Here is a 19,147-nt window from a genome sequence, read left to right on the forward strand (position 1 = left end):
CATCTGGTCTAAGGCAAACAAACAAGGCTGCTTTAAACCATCAACATTTATTGATGACAAAAGGCTTGAGGCAACAAGGCAGAACTTCCATAATTGCAACAGTTTAATCCAGATCTCAGTCAGGGGCAAACTCTTTGGAAATTACCGAGAGTCGCAGCCCTTTGGGATGCTGCTAGGAAAAGCCTTTCCCTTAAAACCAGGAGGAGGATTAAGCTCTTGCCCCCCTCAGCGGCAGCCAGCCCAGCACAGACGTTAACCCTTGAGCTCCGGGCAGCTCTGGTCCCGCATGGCGCTGGCTCAAAGGATTTCTCCGGCTACAGCCCGGTGGCCCCAGGCACCGTGTGGCCTCCTGCCCCGTTTGCTCCTGCGCTGCTTCCCTGTAATCCCATCAAAGCCAATTAAGCTGTGCCAGACCAGCAGCGTCGCTGCAGGCAGAGCGAGCGGCCGCAGGGGCTGGTCACCTCAGCTCCATCCTCCTGCTGAGGTCCCCAGAGCCGAGCTTTGGCTCAGCATCGGGGATACAGCAACAGCATCACCTGCTCGGCATCACCCTCCGCCAGCCCCACACGTGTTTCCCGGAGGGGTTTGCAGACAGACACCCCCCGAAGCCCAGATCTGCCAAGCAGCAACAGAGGTGGCTTGGCTCCTGTCCCCAGACCAGGAGCTCTGAGCTCAAGGGAATAAAAGCCCAGGGGAAGGGACATCTCTGGGTGAGGTGCAGCATCAAACCTGCTCCTCCAGGCTGTGGCTTTTCTGTTTAATGCAGGATGTTCCAGTCCTCCTTCTGCAAGTTTTCCTCTGCTTTTTCATCCAGCTCTTCTGATGCATCTGCTCTCAACAAATTCAATTTTCTTCTTAATGGTCATTTAAGAAATCCCCCTGTGCCATGATCTGCGGGCTGATCTGTAACGTCAGATGCAGTTTCTATGAAGAAACAAAGCGAGCATCCCTCTTTTCCTCCTTTAATGGCCTTCTCGGGGCGGATTTCCAAGCAGAGGGGACACACAGCTGCTCTCCTCCCACAACCAGACCCGAATCACAAGGGGAACCCCCCAGCATCCCTCCCCAGGGGACAAGGGCTGCAAAAACCAGCTCAGGAGCCTTCCCCCGACCCTCAGCCATCCCCAGGCACGGGGCTGCCTTAGCACCCTGCAAATCCTGCCTCCTCCTTGCTGAACCCCATTGCCTCTCAAGCAGCATTTTGGGGTTGTCCTTCTCCTACCAACCCCGCTCTTTGTCCCCCATTGGCACCAGGCAGCGCGGTACGGTCCCCTTCCCAGCATGTGAATGGCAACCCTGCCTCCATTGATAAATCTGGGACAAATCCGCTCTTCTTTAGCTGGGAGGATCAGAAACCCTCCAGCGCAAAGGCTGTTCCAATAATACCTTAATGCACTGGAAGTGTATCGTCTCTGCTGCCGCGGTGGGGACCGCACGAAGCCCCAACCGCTCCGTCGAGGCAGCGTTAACGCCCTGGTGAGGTTTCTTGTATCAGCTCAGAGACGGGAGCTCTACCCCTGCTGCAAATAACGGGGACACAACCACAGATAAAGGCTCGAGGTTGTCACTTGGGTCACTGATCACAGCCAGAAACCTTTGCAGACAGACTGCAGAGGATCGTTGGCATCCGACAGTGCAGCATCAACCCAGCTTTTCAAGATCAGGTTGAAGCAATCCATATGTTATACAGCTAAAACATACATCATACAGCTAAAACAGATGAACAGATGCTCTAACCCTGCTCTGCTTTTCTTCCTCCAGCCAGGTTCGGCTGCTCGCCCTCCCTATAGCCTTCCACTGGTTTTCCCCTCTAGATTATCCCTGATTAATTACGATTACTTGCTTGGCAGTTGGGGAATAAGTTGAACGATGTGACCTGTGGCTCCAGACTGAGCAGTCCCGCCATCCTCTCCCTCTCCTTTGCAGAAGCATCCCCGAGGCTCACACTGGTCCAGGAGAGCAGATCTGCTATCCCAACATACACCCAGAAATCAGGCATCCCATCCCATCCCATCCCATCCCATCCCATCCCATCCCATCCCATCCCATCCCATTTCGCCACAAAAGATGAAGGTGACATCTCTGGGTAACAGCTGCAGTAAGACAAATTCTCCATCAACGCCACCCAGAGAGGCAGAGAGAGGGACGGGAGTTGAATCTGGAATTCCCAGGATGAATGTGGTGCTCTGAGTCTGGAGCACACGGTTCCTATTCCCGTCCTCGCCTTCCCCAGCCTCCGGGTGTAACTCAGTCGTGCGGTGAATCCTCCCATCTCTCCGTGCCTCAGTTTCTCATCTGTACATTAAGAGAATATTTCTCGCCTCCCACCTCCAGTCTATTTAAATCCTACACCAGAAGCCTCTCGCTGCGCTCACGGCTGCAAAAATAAGAAAGAGACTGAAATATGGAAGAGGGAGGAAAATTCAACGCTGTCGGAACACTGCGGTTGCTCAGCGCTCAGCTCGGGTCAAGAGCATCACTGTGAGCTTCACAGAGTTCACCCATGTTTTCCTTTAATAGCACCAAGCCCAACAGGACCCCAAACACCCCGGGATCCCCCAACTACTGCAGGCAGAACGACTTTTTAGAGAACATCTACTCATCTACTGTTAATAGATGAGGGGAAGTGAAAATTGAACCATGAACCCAAAATAACCAAGCATGGACAGGAGCTGATGCTGTGGTCTAGCAAGAGCACTGGCCCGCAAAGCCAAGAGCTGGTGGCTGAAAAAGATCAGCCAAATTATTCTGCATCACTCGGCCATTTGACTCGGTGACTCCGTCGTCTTTAACGGAGCTGCCTGAGCTAAATCCCATCCAGCCCTTTGGGGATGTAGGAGTTACAACTCAGGACAGAGTTAGACCTATTTTAATATCCTAAAAACGTGATTAACCGGGTGGGATTATGGTGGCCAAACAACGTTAATGTGCATTCCGCTGTAATGGGGATCATGTTCCAAGGCCTTCACAATGACAGCGAAACGATACGCCCGGACTTCTGACGCAGCTCCTGTTGCACCCCATTATTTGTTCATTAAGATCTAAGATTACATTGACAAAGCAATTTAACCTCAAATCCAGGGAGACAACGGGGCAACGTTACTGCGTTTTCATTACGAAGGAGCGGCAGGTGACCCGTGTCTCAATGAACGTGCTCGGGGCGGTTTGCCCTAAAATACAGGATTGCTCCTTCACAACAGTGTTTTAAGTTGAATTTTCAGAGGTTGCTGAAGACATTCAAGGTGAAACGGTGTCCAACTCCACTTGGCTGCACAATTCTGTCCTTAAGTATTTTGCTTTGCATAGAAATAGCGGAGAATCTCTAAGTCGCTGCTGTGCCACAAAGAGCCCTTGTACAGGCTAAAATCTTTATTTTTAGAGAGTGTTCTTTTCACCTTTTCCCCCACTATTTAGCCAGTTAAATTCAGAAAATAAATGGCACCACTGAAATGACTTTTCCTGTGTTGGGGAGCTGGGCCAGGACCCTTCTCTGCCCTGGCACCAGCACCGCGGCCTCCAGCAACGAGATGGGTGGAAACTGGGCAAGAAGGAGGTTTCCCGAAGGCACGGAGCTGTCTGAGCCGAGCACGGAGCCCCGTGACAGCCGCTGTGCCGCCTGGAAAGCAGGCGAGGACCTTCAAACCCTGTTTTGTCTCTTGGTTTTCTCAGCCTTTCCCCAATCTTTCCAATTTTTCCGTGACTTTTCATTTGCTGGTTCAGTGAACATTGCGTTAGAGAGGAGAGAGGTGAAATGTGAGCTTGCAGGAGTTTGATTGATGCAGCCCGGGAGCAAATAACGAGGGATGACGCGTTGCCGTCACGTTGTATCCGAGTGAGACACGACTGCCATCACCCACACACGTTCAGCATCGTTGGGGAAGAGCCATCATTTGGCAGGTTTGGTGTTAGGAAGGAACAAGAAACACAAACAGTGCTATGTTCAGACTGGGGACAAGCCAGGTCTTGGAAAGCCAGGTCTCAGAAAGCCAAATCTTGGAAAGCCAGGTCTTGGAAAGCCATGTTTGTCCCCCAGAGCATCCCAGTCCCCAAAGGGTCGGCGGGACCGGGGGAACCTGACCCAGCTCTGGGGACCCAGACCCAGCTCTGGGGACCCACAGCCCCCGCACAACTATGTGAACCCCAAAAAAACAAAGCGAGGAAGCGCTCTGGTTTCCACCAAAATCACACAAAAGGTTTTGCCGGAGGTGAAACTGCTGGTGGTTAAAATGGGGAAGATGATGGGAAGGGGACAGCCGAGAAGGAACAGAAAAAGCCTTTCATAGGATTTTTTTGTTTCTAAAAACCATGTTCTTAGGGCAATAACGGTTGGACTTGATGATTTTAAAGGTCTTTTCCAACCTAAAGGTTTCCATGATTCTACAAGAAGCTTAACTGGGACTTATTTTCTAACTCCCACGGTACCTGCACAGTGATGATCAGAAACTTCATAAAGAACGACTTTCTCATCGAGCTGGCCATCCACAATTTCTTCTTACCATAAATTCTTCTTTTTAATAACGGTTTTCAAGCTGCCTCTGCAGAAAACTGACGATGCAGCCATCGCTTTCTGCCTTCTGCCAAACAGAAGCAAACTCTCCGTGGTATAATTGTTCTGAAACAATCAAACTTCCATTAGAGTTGGATAAAGTCGTGGAAGGAAAAGGAGGGAGCCATGGTACAAAGCCAAGGATGCTCCATAACACAGGCCTCAGGCTTTCGGTTTGAAAGGAAATAGCTCAATAGAAAATTAAAACTTGCACAGGTCACCAGGCAAAACACATCACGGCAGCCCTGGCTTCCTGCTTAAGTTCGTTAAGTTAATGTTTGGATAATGCTTTGAAAGAACAAACAATGCATTAAGTGCTAATATGGTCATCACTCACTTCTTGCTGGCAATCCAGGGGGAATTCTTGTCTGTCTGTCCTCCCCGTCTTCACCATGAGTTTAATCCTCAATCACCGGTGCTGGGCACTGGTTTGTTATGACAAGTCCTCCCTCCCCCATAATGTTATTACAGGAGAGGCATTTTCTGCAGGGAGATGCATTTGCACAGCAGCATCTTGGTGCTTCCTGGTGGGCAAGGGGAAGAATTTCCAGCTGTTAAACCCAAACCAGCCCCAATTTGCAGCCAGGGAATTTGTGCAGCACCACAGGGGGGATGCAGCAGAGCCCAAGGCCCCCAGCTCAGCCCTGGGCTATATTTATAAGCAGATTTCCTGCTTTCTTAAGCTACGTCCCCTCTCCTCCGGGATCCCCCTCCTTGTACAGCGCGTTTCTGAGAAACCCTGGACACCCGCTCGGAAATCCCCGCCTGTCACAGGGCGTTTGCAGGAGGAACCCAGCGAGAACGGGGCGAGGGGTGGCGGATGAGTCGCTTTTGTGTCTTTTTAAGCCCTTCCATGGGGAACAAGGGGTGCAATGCTGGGTGATGGGTGACACAGTCCTGCCAGGACATCACCCCCGGGTGCACAGTGAACGTGTTCGCTCTGCTGACTGACATCATTCTGCTGAGAGCTGCTAATAACCAACGAGATCCGCTAACAATTAGCGCAAGATGCTCTCGAACGCCTTTCCTTACGCAACCTCAAAAGGAAAAGCCACCACGTTCCTCTTTTCCATTTCTCTGAGCCTCAAATGACAATGTAATCCATTTGGGGATGTTTTCTTTGGAGAGGGGGAGGCTTCCTGGAGCCTGGTGGGTTGTTTTTCGTTTATATATTGGGAAAAACAGGTCTTAGCTCAGGCTGGGGACACGGGAAGGCTGCTCCGCGCTGTCACCTGTGACAGTAACCCCAGCAACAGCTCGGCTGTGGCACAGGCAGGAGGATGCTGACTCACGGCTGCTTCGCTTCCACAGCTCACCCTGCAGAAAACGCTGCTCTGCAACAGTCTCGCTGCTCCTCTCCTCCCCTAAAAAATGAAGAAAGAAACCCCAATTATAAATGAACACATCAAAAAAAAGTATCAGTGAATATCAGGGAAAAGTTTCATTCCACGAAGGAATTAATTTCGGTTCAAAAAGCAGCGCCCAGCATTAATTCACCAAAGTCATTGCAAACAGAAATGACTCCCGAGATGGAAGGTTGTGCTGCAGATATAAATCACTGAATTATTAATAGGTTGGAGATGGCAAGAAAGGGGAGAAAACTCGAGAAGACCTTCTTAAAAGGAGAAGTCTCCCCAAAATGACTGAAAGTCCCTTCTCTCCTTGGACCTTATTTCTTTGTTTGCCACTTGCTTTCTATTTCTTTTTATAACGCAACTCTTGTGCTTTCTCCACTTTGTTCCCCTTCTTCTCTTGGGGAAGCACAAAATGAGACCCAGAACAGGCGAGAGAGAGAGAGGAAATAGTTGACTTTGCCTTTTTCTCACAGCTTTTGCTCCTGGTAAGGCCGTTTTGGCCAGGGAGCGATGGGAACACAAGGAGATGCTGGTGGGAGTGGGACCCAGGGCAGGTTCCAGCACCCTGGGGACACAATTCTGCAGCTTCCCCTTGGAGCAAAGCTATGGGACACCCCTCCTAAGAAACGGGGATCTTGGTGATTTAATTGCAAAAACCCCACACAAGGTATTATTATTATTATCTTTCAAAAATCTCCCATTTCTGCAACATGTGCCCCATGTTCAGCCCTGCAAATCAGGGTCATGGAAAAGCCCGGAGGCTCAACTCAGCACCCATATCTGGGTCTGGTTCAGCCCATCATTCATTATTTCATTAAGCAGATGATTTGGGGACTATTTCCCAAAGTGATGCTCAAAATTTTGGGGAAAAAGGGTCTCATCCCTGCTGCTGAGGCTCCAAAATGCCCTCAGGTGATGGTGCCTCCATCTTTTCATCTGTAAAACGGGTCGCAGGTCCTTCCTTCATGGAATGCCCTGAAATCTGGGGAAGACATGATTAGCATGGCAATTATAATTATTTACACCACCCTAATGGCGTCTCAGAGCCCATCACGGTTATGGCTGGATTTCTAACATTTGTTAGAAAGAGATAAAAGCTTTTTCCGCTGGATGGTCTGAAGGCTTTCAGGCTCTCTTTGATGTGCTGTGGCTAACAGCCCCTTCATTTGATTCATTTTCATTTCTGCCATCGGTCTTTAAGAGCTGCCACACAGACTTTGTGAATGGATTGGAAGAGACAGAGCAGCAATCCCCCCAAAGCTGCTCCCGTTCTCATGAACGCAAATCCCCGCAGGGCGAACTCGTGTGCGAGGAAGCCGAAAATAGCAACGTTTATGATAATAATAATAAATAATGGGGCGGGTGCCAGAAAGCACAAAGTGCCTCCAACGGATTTGGTGTGTGTGTTTGTACGTATGTGTGCGGGAAGGTCCCAAAATGCAAGTGACAGCAATAATTGAGGCTTTTGTCAGAGCGTGAGTGTTGGAATAATTGAATCGCTGCCTTGTTACATACGGACCGATTTAGACCCTCATTATGCGTTTGGCAAGTACTTAGCATAACGAATCAATTTAAAACGGCACATGAGACTCAAGTAATTCATAATGAAACTCCAAATCAAGATTACAAGGCAAGACTAAGCCTCCCCAGCTCAAAGTGATGGGATGGAGAGGCACCTGGTGATGAAGATGAGGGTGGGGAGGAGGCTGAGAAAGGCTTGAGCCTCTGCCACTGCCTCCCGCCTGTCCTTGGTTCAGTCATTTAACCCTCCCGGAGCTCAGGACCCTCCTATCAAAGTGGCACATGTGGCACTTCAGTCCCAGAGAGTATTTAATGTCTGGCTCCTTTCACAAAGCTCTGTGGTCACTGTTGGGTGTCCCCAGCTGTGCAACATCTTCTCTCTTGCTATTCAAGAAACAGCCCCAAAACAAACAAGTTTCTTCTCTTGAATTGACCCCATAAAAGCCCCTTTGCCACCACAACATAGAAGTGGCTGCAGCTCTGTTGTCCCTCTCTGCTGAGCCACAACACATCCCCGCCTCCCAAACACCGTGCAGTTTAACAAGCTTAAAACGCTGAGATGGGGAAGAGGCATCAGATGAGCCGCGTGGGCGAGACCGAGCACCCACGGCAGCGGCGACGTGGAGACGAAGCACGTACGTCCCAAAAGGCTTCACCAACATCCCTACACACGCAACAAATCCAGCACGCAGCGGCAAAACTTCGCAGGAAGGACCCAGCTGCTGTCCAGGAGGCACAGAGCAGGGCAAAGCCCGGCCTAAGCAGCGCTCAAGTCCGGCTTTGCACACACAACGCAGCAGAGAAACATAACAGCGCGTCCTCATAGCAGCTGTCTGCTAAGGCTTTACCTCTGTGCGTTTTAGGAATTATCCAGCTGGGATTAAAAATACCTCCCACTCCTTCATATTTAAATACAGGTTTTCACGCTAACAAAAAAAAAAAGACAGAGACAAGGTTTTGCTCAAGTAGAGCTGAATAATTAAGGATGACTAATAGGATGTATTGGGGGAAAGCACAGAAGAGACTTGTGCCAGGATGCAGACCCCGGCTGATCAATCCTGTTGTATCCAGGGCACAGGGCAGCCGGGGTTTTGGGGGCACCGCTGCTCCCACTTTCCAGCCTCTCTTCCTTCGGAGGCTCTGAACACGCTGCTTTGCTCTAATATCACGGGTAAAAGATGAGTTTGCTGGGCTGGGAGTACCCGTGTCCTCCTGTTCCTCTGAAGGGGACCCCAATATTCACCCCCATGGACGTGAGGGCTGGGAACTCTAATGCTACATAAAATACTTCCTAGGAATGAACAACAGAATGAAGTATCCTGATTTCATCCAAGTTTGGTCCATCCTTATAAATTTATTTAGAAATCCCCAGAAAAGACTGGGAGGAAAAAAAACACAAAGATAGAAATAATGGGAAAGGGAAAACTTGGTTCATATCCAGCTCTAAGGGATGTGCTGCAAACACAGAGTCCTTCTCCAGTGAAAACATGGGATTTAGAGCATCTCGAGCGAGATTATAGAGGTTTTTGGATGGAAAATGAAGTTGGTTACCTCGGCCAGCAATGGAGCAGCTGTGTGCATGGACACGCGGGTTCACGGAGGATAACTGGGACACCGGGGAGCGTGGATGGTGTGTTTCACAGAAATTAATGTGCTCCAGTGGTGGTTCCTCATTGGTATCTGGCAAACCGCACCCAGGTCCAAGGGGCCAGGTCCTCTGTGGACGTGCACAGCTGGTGTTGGTGTCACAATGCCTGGACAGCGAGTCCCCAGGTGTCACCCAGAATGAGAGCAGGTTTGTAGGTTGTCACGTAACCTCCTCCTGCCATTCGGTGGCTTATGTAGGACACGCAGCCCCCCGGGAGGCTCCAACGCTGATACAGCATCGCCATCACTGCGGTTTGTGCTGCAACGCGTTCGTTGGCAGATGGATTATCTGGGCCAAATCCCACACTTGGGGATACCCAACACAGCTCTCGATGACTTCACTGAGCTTTCTCATTTTGCCAAGTGACACAGGTGGTGTGACCCTGGGGTCTGTGTGCAGCTACTGGAACAGTGTCCCATGTGTTCCCAGCAAGCTGTCCCTGCACACAGCACAGGGACGGTGGGGACATCCCTCTCAGGGTGACAAGGAGTGTGTCCCCACCCCAAGGAGAAGGAAAAGGATGAAGGGGGGATGTTCATCAGCTCCCCAGCATGGGGGTTGCTGTTTTAAGTTAAAGGATGGGTCAAGACAGATTCCAGCTCCTGCTTGTTGTACTGAGCATTTATCCTGAATCCTCCCCAGAGCCCAGATCTTGAGAAGAGCCAAGTCCCAGCTGCACATGCTCAGCTTAGGAGCACAAATGATTAGAAACCTTCTCCTAAAGAGAAGCTTCCCCTTCCACCCCCTCACAAATCAATGGCCCCTTGCTGTGGACAGGAGATGACCTTAATTCCAGCTGTCCCCTCCAGCACAACCTGGGAAGGTGACACAGCTTGGAGATCCAGCTGTGCCTTGCAGGTTATGAGCCAGTGCCTTGGGCTTCGTTAGAGCATCCTGCAAGACGCCTGAGCCTAGCAGATCCAGACACACAGCTTAGCCCACTTTCTGATTGATTTTTTTCTGAGACGCAGATTTTTGAATGAAAAAAGCAATTTTGCTTCAGAAGAACACTTTATGTTCACTTCACATGCCACAGCCCTCAGCACCATCCCACAGCAAACACAGCAATCACGGCCATCTGAGGTCAAGGAGCATGTTTCTTACCCTATCTTAACACCAACTGGGCCCAGGTGGTGGAAAGACAGAACAAGTGCAGCCAAAGCTGCTGATTTAATTTGTCTCCTTCCATTTTTTCGATGCTGAAGCTATTACATTTGATACATCCCACGAAGATGCTGCACCGTTCTTCTCGGGAAGCGTTTCCACGCGTTATCCAAACAGAGCAAGCTCAGCAGTGACCAAATCCTTCCCGGTTCTTGCATTAATCCCCAGTCTCTCCATTTTACCTAATAATCTCTGCGTTGCTCTATTTAGACCACTCTGCTGACCTCCAGCTACACAGGCTCCCCTGCACTCCCCGTCTAGGAAAGCCAGGGATTAGGCTTGTGAATTTTCCAGTCCTGCAGGCATATACCCAGGTGATGAGTTAAAAATCCTGGCTTCAGATTCACAATCTGTTCCCTTTTTTTTCCCCCTCTCTCGCTTCTGGAGACTGAAAACGGTGTGAGCTGTGGGGTTTGGGGGACAAAACCGCCCCAGCAGCTCCCAGCCCCATCCGCAACGCTTGTCACCCAGGAGCGATGCAAAGGACAAAGAGCTGAGGATCCCCTGGGTGGTCTTTTCATGCCTCATCTCACACTGACCCAACCATAAATATGTAAGAAGAAAAAAAAGCTATTTTTAACCATCACTAGGTGGACAGGAAGGTTCACTTCTGAGGCTCCAAGACCAACCTTTGTGGGCCAAGGGACTGGAGCTCAGCCAAGCGTAACGAGTTCATCCAGAAAACCTGCTGCCCCTGGTTATCAGCGCTGCTTTAACACAGATGCCACAGGACACGGCTCTCTGCTTCGTTAGCCAGGATGTCTGTCCTCAGGGAGGCTGTGAAGACACACAGACACCCCACCTGATCCCTTCACCTGCATATCCAGACACCTCCCTACACACACACAGAGCCCCAAGGCCTCAGATTCTGCTCATGTGCCTGGGGGTGCGTGTGTGCGATGAGCATGGAGATGTTTTCCAGAACGGAGAAAACCTCACTGATTTCCCCAAGTCTTCCCCAGACGCCTTCAGCTCCCAGCCAGACTCTTACAGAGCCGCGTGCATTAAAATCAGATGCAAATCTCCCCACTGCAGAAATATCTGACGGATACAAGCCTTTGTTCCCTCCCAGGCATAATTGCAATTTGAAGAATGCTCTCCTCTAAGAGAAATGTCTATTTAACCTCCGCGTTATCTGGAGGTGGTGAAACTCCATATGTCCATCTGCAGCAGCTGATAGGGAAACACTGAAGGAAGCCGATACCATCTTTCATTTCTCATCAGTAACCCCACAGCTCGCCTGCTGCCAGCCGGCTTATTTTCCATTGTATAAGGCACCAGCTGCATGCTTCCGGGCCCTAACAGCCCACTTTGAGACCTATTCAAAGGCTGTCATTTCTACCAACATCCTTAACGAGAAGATTTGGGACAAAATGTTTTGCACCTTGGGTTTTTGTTCATTTTACAGGCACAGCTGGGAGAAGGAGGTTTGTTTTTTCTGCTTTGCAAAGGGAGCCGCTAGCAGAACGACAAGCCTTTGTTCTTCCTAGGGCGCTTGGAGAATTGGCACTTCCAGAACTCAAGTCCTTAGGAGGCCATTCAGACCCAAGGCTGTTAAGAAAATTGATTATAAATTCCATTAAGCAAGTGGAGACAAACCGAAGCACTGTTGCCAGCCCTGCTTGCCTCAAACACACACTCCCCAAAGCCTGAGAGGCCTTTGAGAAAAACCCTTTCTGCAAAGTTCTGCAACACGGCTGAATTGGCACAACCCTTCGATTTGGCCCCTGCCTTGATGGGATGTCTATGACGGTCACGCAGTATCAGGCAGCCTGGCTGTGCCAGAACTTGCACCCAAACCCTACGCAACCACTGAAAGACCACTTTTGTTCCAAAAAGCTGCAGTTGAATACGTTAAACTTGCTTCAGAGAAAGGAAACTGAGGCACAAGGTTTCCTCCAGCAGCCTCACATCAGGAACCACAGGCAGATCTCTCACACCTGACCTCAGTGTCCGGGACACTAAACCACATGCACCCCTTTGCCCAGCAAGGCACAGCTGCTGGGGAGCTGAACAGAAGCTCCTTTCAGTTGCAATTGCACAAAGACAGCTGAATTCTCCCCATTTCCAGAGCTCAGGCTGCAGCAGGATCTATTCCCGACCCAAGCGCCTGGCCGACATCACTTCCCCAGGTGTGTGTGACGCACCAGCACGCCTCTATTTTAAGGTGCTGCTGTGTGACGGCTGGAGAGGTGTTTTGCTTTTTCCAAATCTGTAGCGGTGTGAACACAGCATCGGGGAGAAGCTGGAGACGGGCGCTCCACCACAGCACAGTCACACGTTCAGCTGTGCAATGGGAACAACGCTCACATTGTCAAGCTGAGTCCTCACCGAGCCATGGAGAAAGCAGCCATCCCATCCCATCGTGATTCCTCAGGGGTGAGAGAACCAAGTTCCCAGTAACATACAAGCCTCCATCACCCCTTGGTGTCACTGGTGCCTGATGACAGCATCTTAAAAACATAGAACAGTTAGGGTTGGAAGGGACTTCTGAAGCTCATCTACTCCAAGCCCCCTGCAATGAGCAGGGACATCATCACCTAGATCTTCAACCACTTCTACCTGGAGACCACCACCCAAAACCACTCGCAGAACTCGGTGCCCAACTCTGAGTTTGCTGCTCCCATCCTGATTCCAGCAGCTCTGTTTTGCTTTCTACCCACCTGGACACACAGCTGAACTCAGAGAGGGAAGCTTTGTGCCCCACCAGCCCTGCCATGAGAAGACACATTGTGCTGAGCTCCCTCCAGGCCAGGAGTTATTTGTCTTCTGGCCTTCGGGAGGTTTATTAACGCAGAAGCAAAACTAAGCGGACAATAAACCCACAGTGTTAGAGCAGCAGCACGTGTTGTTTCAGGAAACTTAAAAATCCTGTCAACAGGGACTTCAGCCCAGTGGTGGTTAACCCTGTTCTGGTGAGCATGGTTCTGTTTATTTTTAATAATAATTCTTCTACTAAATATGCAGTGATTGGGGGTTGTGGAGACAGGAAAGTAAAAAGAAGGGCTATTGAACCTGGAAGCCCAGGCAGGGACCTCCACTGTTTTCCTTACCCTCACCAAAATAATCCTAAAAACAAGAAATCACTTGTCTCCCCAGCAGCCCATCCTTTCATCTGGGGCTCCCACAAACCCTTGGCAGACCTGATAGAGCAAAGGAAAAAGCCCTAAACACCAACCTGCCTCTGATAACCAAGTAAACCCACATTTAGGGGATCAGCTCGGATAATCTCTGGTAAACGCAGTTTTGTGGCACCACATTTGGATTCAGAAAACCACCAAGCATTAAAAAAACAGGATGAAGAGCAGCGGTGCTGGTATTTGGATGGCAGCAGGGAGAGGCAGGGAGGGCAGGTGATGGTAAACACTAAAACCCAGAAATCAATCCAAAATGGAGCCTAGGGGAGAATTTACGGTAGATGCAGGTAAACCCCGATAGGGAACCCCAGTAATGCCCAGTCCCCCCAGTGCAGCACTGCTGCTGGGAAGAATTAAGTTAATAACTCTGCTGATGGAGCAGACACCCCAGGGATGTCCCCAGTCCCCCCGTGTGCTCCAACACCTCCTGCTCTCTGCTGTACCCCAGCCTGCACGTCCCCCGTAAGGAATCCCACAGCTCCCTTCCCACCTCGACACCCAGGCTCTCAAAACGCACAGAGCGTGACACCATCCAGCGCACCCGAGGCCACATGAAGAATGCAAATCCCTTCTGCCAGCACGGCTGGACACGTTTCAAACCCCACGAGAGCTCACCTCAGACACCGCTTTCCTTTCAGGTCTGCAGCAACTGATTTTCTTGCTTTAATGTGACTTGACGTGATTTTTTTTTCCCCCCATGTACACTGTCTGTCTTTTCCTCTCTCCCTCTGGTTTCTTGATCGCTGCAAAGCTGTCAGCCTCATCCTGCTCCACAGGAGAAGGCAGAGCTCTGCAATAGCAGGGCATATGGGGGATTTTCATAGGAAGAACTATGAGATATTTTCTTCCCTTTAATTGCCAAAGGAGGGTTAGCTCCTGCTCCCTTCTTTCCCACAGGGACAGCTTTTCACAGGGACTACATATTGCCACAGCACCTTGCACAAGGACACCACAAACCACAGTAAAGTCCCAAAAATATCCAGATCCTCCAGACTTTAATGCAAACTAGGGTGGTGAATAGCAAGAGACACCCTGTGACCCTCCACTGTTGCAATGGCAGAGATGAAGGGTTACACACGGCAACCCAAGACTCACGACTGGTACAGCTTGAGACTTATCTTGAAGACAAACGCCTCCCCCAGCTCCCGCCCCCTTTGCCACGGCCTTCTCAACAGCAACAGCCCAGCGAGCTCAGGCCCGGCGTGCCAGATGGTGGACCTTGGGGCGAGCGAGCACGGTTGGGTTTAACGTGCTGAACAATCCCATCAAAATCCCGGGTCCAGATCCTACATCTGCTCCGGCCGCCCGACGGTGCCTGCAGCCAGACTCCATGGAGTTCTCTGCGCACAGGGAATCCCCAGCACGACACCGATACCCAGGGTGGCGAGAGAAAACAGGGTTCAGGCCGGGAAATCAAGCTATTCCTGTAAAAGCACGTTGGGGACATGTTACCATAGCCTTGGAGCTGGTTTAAGCAACACATGGGGCCATCAGGCAACATCAAGGCCATAAAACAGGGCTGGGTTGCTGCTCCGCTCTGCCAGAGGCTGCATATTGGTGCTGGTGACGCAGCCAGGCTCAGATAAGGCTGAAATTGCCCCATTCTATGCACCCCACTTTACAGCAGTAGTACTGCAGACCCCCCAAACCACACCTGCAGTGACACGATCACCGCCCACGTTTTGATACTCCATGTATACATCTTCTAGTCCACTGCAGCAGGATGGAAAAGTCCCAGGAACTCCAGGTCTGGCATCCTCCCAGCGCACCAGGAGATCCGTCGCAAAGGGAGCGCGATGGACTTGTTGTGGATGCCGAGTGTGGCAGGATCCTTGATGCAAGGCACAGCGTGCTATCTTTAGAAGGAACACATGCTATGCACGATTCCTTCTGCTCTATTTCCTACATGAAACCCTTCGCGGTGCACGCTTGCAGGGGTACGGAGGGAGGAGGAGGTTCCCATGTCCCACAGCTAGTGCTAACACAACCAGTCAATGAGCAGCAAGCAGGTTGGTGTTTAAGCTATGATACCATAAAACACAGAATAGTTTGGGTTGGAGGGACCTTCCCCGCTCCCCCAGTGCCACCCCTGCCATGAGCAGGGACACCTTCACCAGCTCAGGTTGCTCAGAGCCCCGTCCAGCCTGGCCTGGGATGTCTCCAGGGATGGTTCATCCACCACCTCTCTGGCCAACCTGGGCCAGGCCCTCACCACCCTCAAGGCAAAAACTTCTTCCTGGCTGGGGTCCAACCTCTGCTTCCCGGTCGAGTGTTTTCACTGTTAGACTTTGCTATAAAATGGGACAAAATTGTATTGCCTGCCTTGCAGAGTCTGCAGGAAAAGTGCTGATGGTTTTTGTGGGATTTGGGTGTGATCTCAGCCTTCTACCTCACAGCCCTCCTGAGACTCAGTCATCCAGCACCCCAGTCTGCAAACCACAAAGAGGTCAATGCAACGCAGAAAAGCTTGCAGTTCTTATCAGCCAAGACAGCTTCACCATTTCCCCCGGATTTCAGGGGCTTCCATGCTTTATGGGAATCTGTCCCCAAAAACGTCAGAAGTAAATGGCGAGCATTTGCACCACCTGGGATGGGGGGTCCGGGGACAACTTAAACCCTAGCACAGCCCCAAAGGAGAAACAGGAGTGAAGGGACACCCAGACTCTCCCCACACACACACTCCCCTCTCTGAAAGTCTTTTCAGGCTGCTCCCACCTCTGGGGTTTACAACTGAGCCAAACCACGTGAAACAGAAAGAAAACACTTGGCAAGGAGTCAGAGGCTGCTCTTCCGCGCTGCCAAAGCCCATCAGAGCCACCTCGGTGCAGCACCGCACACAGCCGCCCACCAGCCCCACCGCGGCACGAGGAAAATGCGCTGCCAGAAAAGTGAGCGGAAACTGCCCAAAAATCCTTGGCTCCTGGTAGAGCCAAGGCAGGATTTTTAAACAGCAAGACCATTCTCTCTATTAAAAAATAAATAGAGAGGTGGGTCATTTATTGTCTCCAGCAAATGTAAGCCCTGGTGCGTGATGTCTCAGAGGGGTGACAGTGCTGTCACCCATAATAACCTTGCCCGCTGCGTGCTGACAGTCACCCGAGGCTCCGGCAGGGCTGGGGACGCCAGGCTGGCTGGCGAGACAGCTCGGGTGACTTCTGGGCTGTTGCACAGCAGAGGGGACGCAATCACAGTTTATTGCAGTAAGAGGATGAATTCCTGTTCTGCGAGACGCTGCTCACCGCGAGGTGCCGGCTCCTGTTAACTTTGCAGGGTGAAGCGAGGGGGAAAGCGGGAACCCTGCGCATGGATCCAAACTGCTCCACGCACTTGAACTCAACTGAAACAAGGAGGAGAAACTAAACAGGGGGAGGAGGGTGCTTGATTAAATATTCATGTGAAAAAGCATTACTCTCCCTCATAAATAACAAAAATATGTTCCTTCTCAATTAACATGCATCACTACTAACTTCTTTAATGAAGCCAAGCTCTGTCCCAGGAACTGAATGCTAACGCTTTCTGTCAGCAACACGCAGTAGCACTCTGAGATGATCTTTCAGTCATTTTCTCCTGATTCTCCCCCCAAGGCTGTAGTTCTCAGCCTGTGTCTGTCCCCACCAGCACAACACCAGGACCCAGAGCCACAATATGTAGGAAAGAGCATCACACTAGAAATACAGGAGCAATGACACTGCACCAGGCAGTGCTACCCGTCACTGGTGGGTTGGGTTGTCTTGTTTTCTTGACTAGAAGTATGAGCAGTCCCTCTTGCTGGCCTACGTTTGAACGAGGATATTTAAAGACTTAAAAAGAGGAGAAATTTGGGGTCTTTTTAGTCAAAGAGCCGATGATGGACCCTGTGCAGCCTGAAGCCCGTGAACAACTTGTGAAATCACAATGCTGGCACCATCCTCCTCTCCCAACTCCTGCACAAGGGAGGAGAGAGGACAGCAGGAGCAGGACCAGTCACAGCAGCTCTACAGGTGAGTATTTGAGCAAGCTGTCCCATTTAATCCCCAAAATCAGGCTTGCACAGCCAAAGGGCAAGGCATAAGCCTCATTCCTACTAACAGGTCACACTACACAGCGCTTATGACACCACAGCGCAAGCGATTGTACAAATCAACAAATAATAGTCTCTTGTTTAAAATCTCCTTACGCAGGTTCCATTCAGGAGGGCCTGAAATTGATGGATCCTAAATTTTCTTTGGCCAAAACCTTGTGTTTGCCTGAGAGAGCACGCGATGTTACACAGTAGGAGAGCCAAGAGCGATACTTCTAATCCTGCATTAACAAACATGACTCACCCATTTATTTTCACTGGTATGTTCATGGTTATTTTAAGCTTTGTCTAAAGAATGCCAGCTACTGTATAATAACTGGAATGAAAGATGGCAGTGTTTTTATTTTGCTTTACAACTAAAGATTTAATTTTAGTTCCTTAAAAAAAAACAACACTGAAAAGAGAAGCTGGCTTGTAAATTATTTTAAAGGCTTGGGCACTGATTTCCTAAAGCAGATCCGCGTGAGCAAGTCCCATCTCCAGGCCAGAGTTGCCACCAGCAAAAACTGGTGGCCCAGGTGCTACCAGCCCTGAACTCAGCTCTTCACTTCCCCTGGGCATCCCTGGCAAATCCCACCTCACAGACGAGAGTTTACGAGATAAGACTTTGCTCTTGTTTAGTTCACGCCAAGAGCCCTCCTGCCTTTCCCCAACAGGCCATATGCACAACGAAGAACGTGACGCTTACACCAACACAGCACCAATTTCGGGGAGACTTTTGAGTTTATATAGCACAAGAGGAATCAAAAATGTCACAAGTGGATTATTTGGGTCTCCATTACTGTCTACTCCTAAAAAGATCTCAGTGTGCCTATCCTTGGGCCACCCCAGGCTCCAGACCCCTTCTTGTCACACCCCCTCCCGCAGCAGCACGGCCACTCCTGCTGACACCACCCCCAGACCCCACTGACGCAGCTCTTGCTGCACTGAAGTGGCGTAAGATTAATTCCTGGCACCCCAGCTCCATGCTCGCAGCGCTCCCGTTGTGCCAGCTCGCAGCCCGGCGCGTTTCCCACCTGAGGTTACACCATAAGCTCGTCTGGGGCGCCGTCTGCTCCACGCGGCTCCATCTGCTCCCGCAGTGAGGGGCTGGGTGTTGTCTGGGGTTACGGACGGTGAGGAGGATGCGAGCCCTGGGCTCTGTTCCTATAGACAAATCAACGGAGAGAGCACAAATATCCAGAGCTCATCCTCTCTGCTTTAAAAGTGGGGAAAAGGAAAACAATGTGCAACACTCACCCCAGAGAAACCGGTTATTGAGTAGTTAGAGCCCAAGGTGCAATGAGCTCACCAGGAATAGAGCAGGGGTGGAAAATCAGGCCAGTGCATTGGTCTGAACCACAATTTCTGCTTGGAAACTGCTGGAAACAGGAGAAGCAGCGTTTGACAAAAGGGGCTGAATGAGGGAACAAGCAGCCACACAACCACATCCAACCACCCCTTCTCCTGCCTCCAATAACCCCAAGTAAACACCCTCCCACCCCTTCTTGTCTCTTTCCCACTTTCCCCAGATTTGTATCTGGAATAAATCCCCCTTTGCCCTCCCCAGGAGGCAGAGGGATGATGGCCCCTGTGCCTCTGCTCACAAGCTACACCCAGGGTGTTCACAGCAGGGATGCTTCTCTTGGTTTTACTCTCACTGCACGTTTACACACCGGCTCTCCCGGCAAAGCCACAACACACTTCTGCCTCTGAGCAGAGCAGAGCGTCCCTAAG

The 19,147-nt window shown here is 50.6% G+C and overlaps 1 long non-coding RNA gene across 2 annotated transcripts; it reads right to left on the bottom strand.

The window, feature by feature from the left end:
- Positions 1 to 2,022: 2,022 nt before the first annotated feature.
- Positions 2,023 to 18,798, bottom strand: LOC139829536 (uncharacterized). 2 transcript variants are annotated; one of them, XR_011742049.1, is made up of 4 exons: positions 18,671 to 18,798; positions 18,448 to 18,577; positions 4,884 to 5,910; positions 2,023 to 4,612 (listed from the first exon to the last, which is right to left on the bottom strand). It is a non-coding gene; the product is annotated as an uncharacterized lncRNA (long non-coding RNA). The 2 variants fall into 2 exon arrangements; XR_011742048.1 differs by having other exon boundaries at positions 2,023 to 5,910.
- Between the last annotated feature and the right edge of the window lie 349 nt (positions 18,799 to 19,147).

The sequence above is a fragment of the Patagioenas fasciata genome, chromosome 21, assembly GCF_037038585.1.
Source record: "Patagioenas fasciata isolate bPatFas1 chromosome 21, bPatFas1.hap1, whole genome shotgun sequence".
Taxonomy (NCBI): domain Eukaryota; kingdom Metazoa; phylum Chordata; class Aves; order Columbiformes; family Columbidae; genus Patagioenas; species Patagioenas fasciata.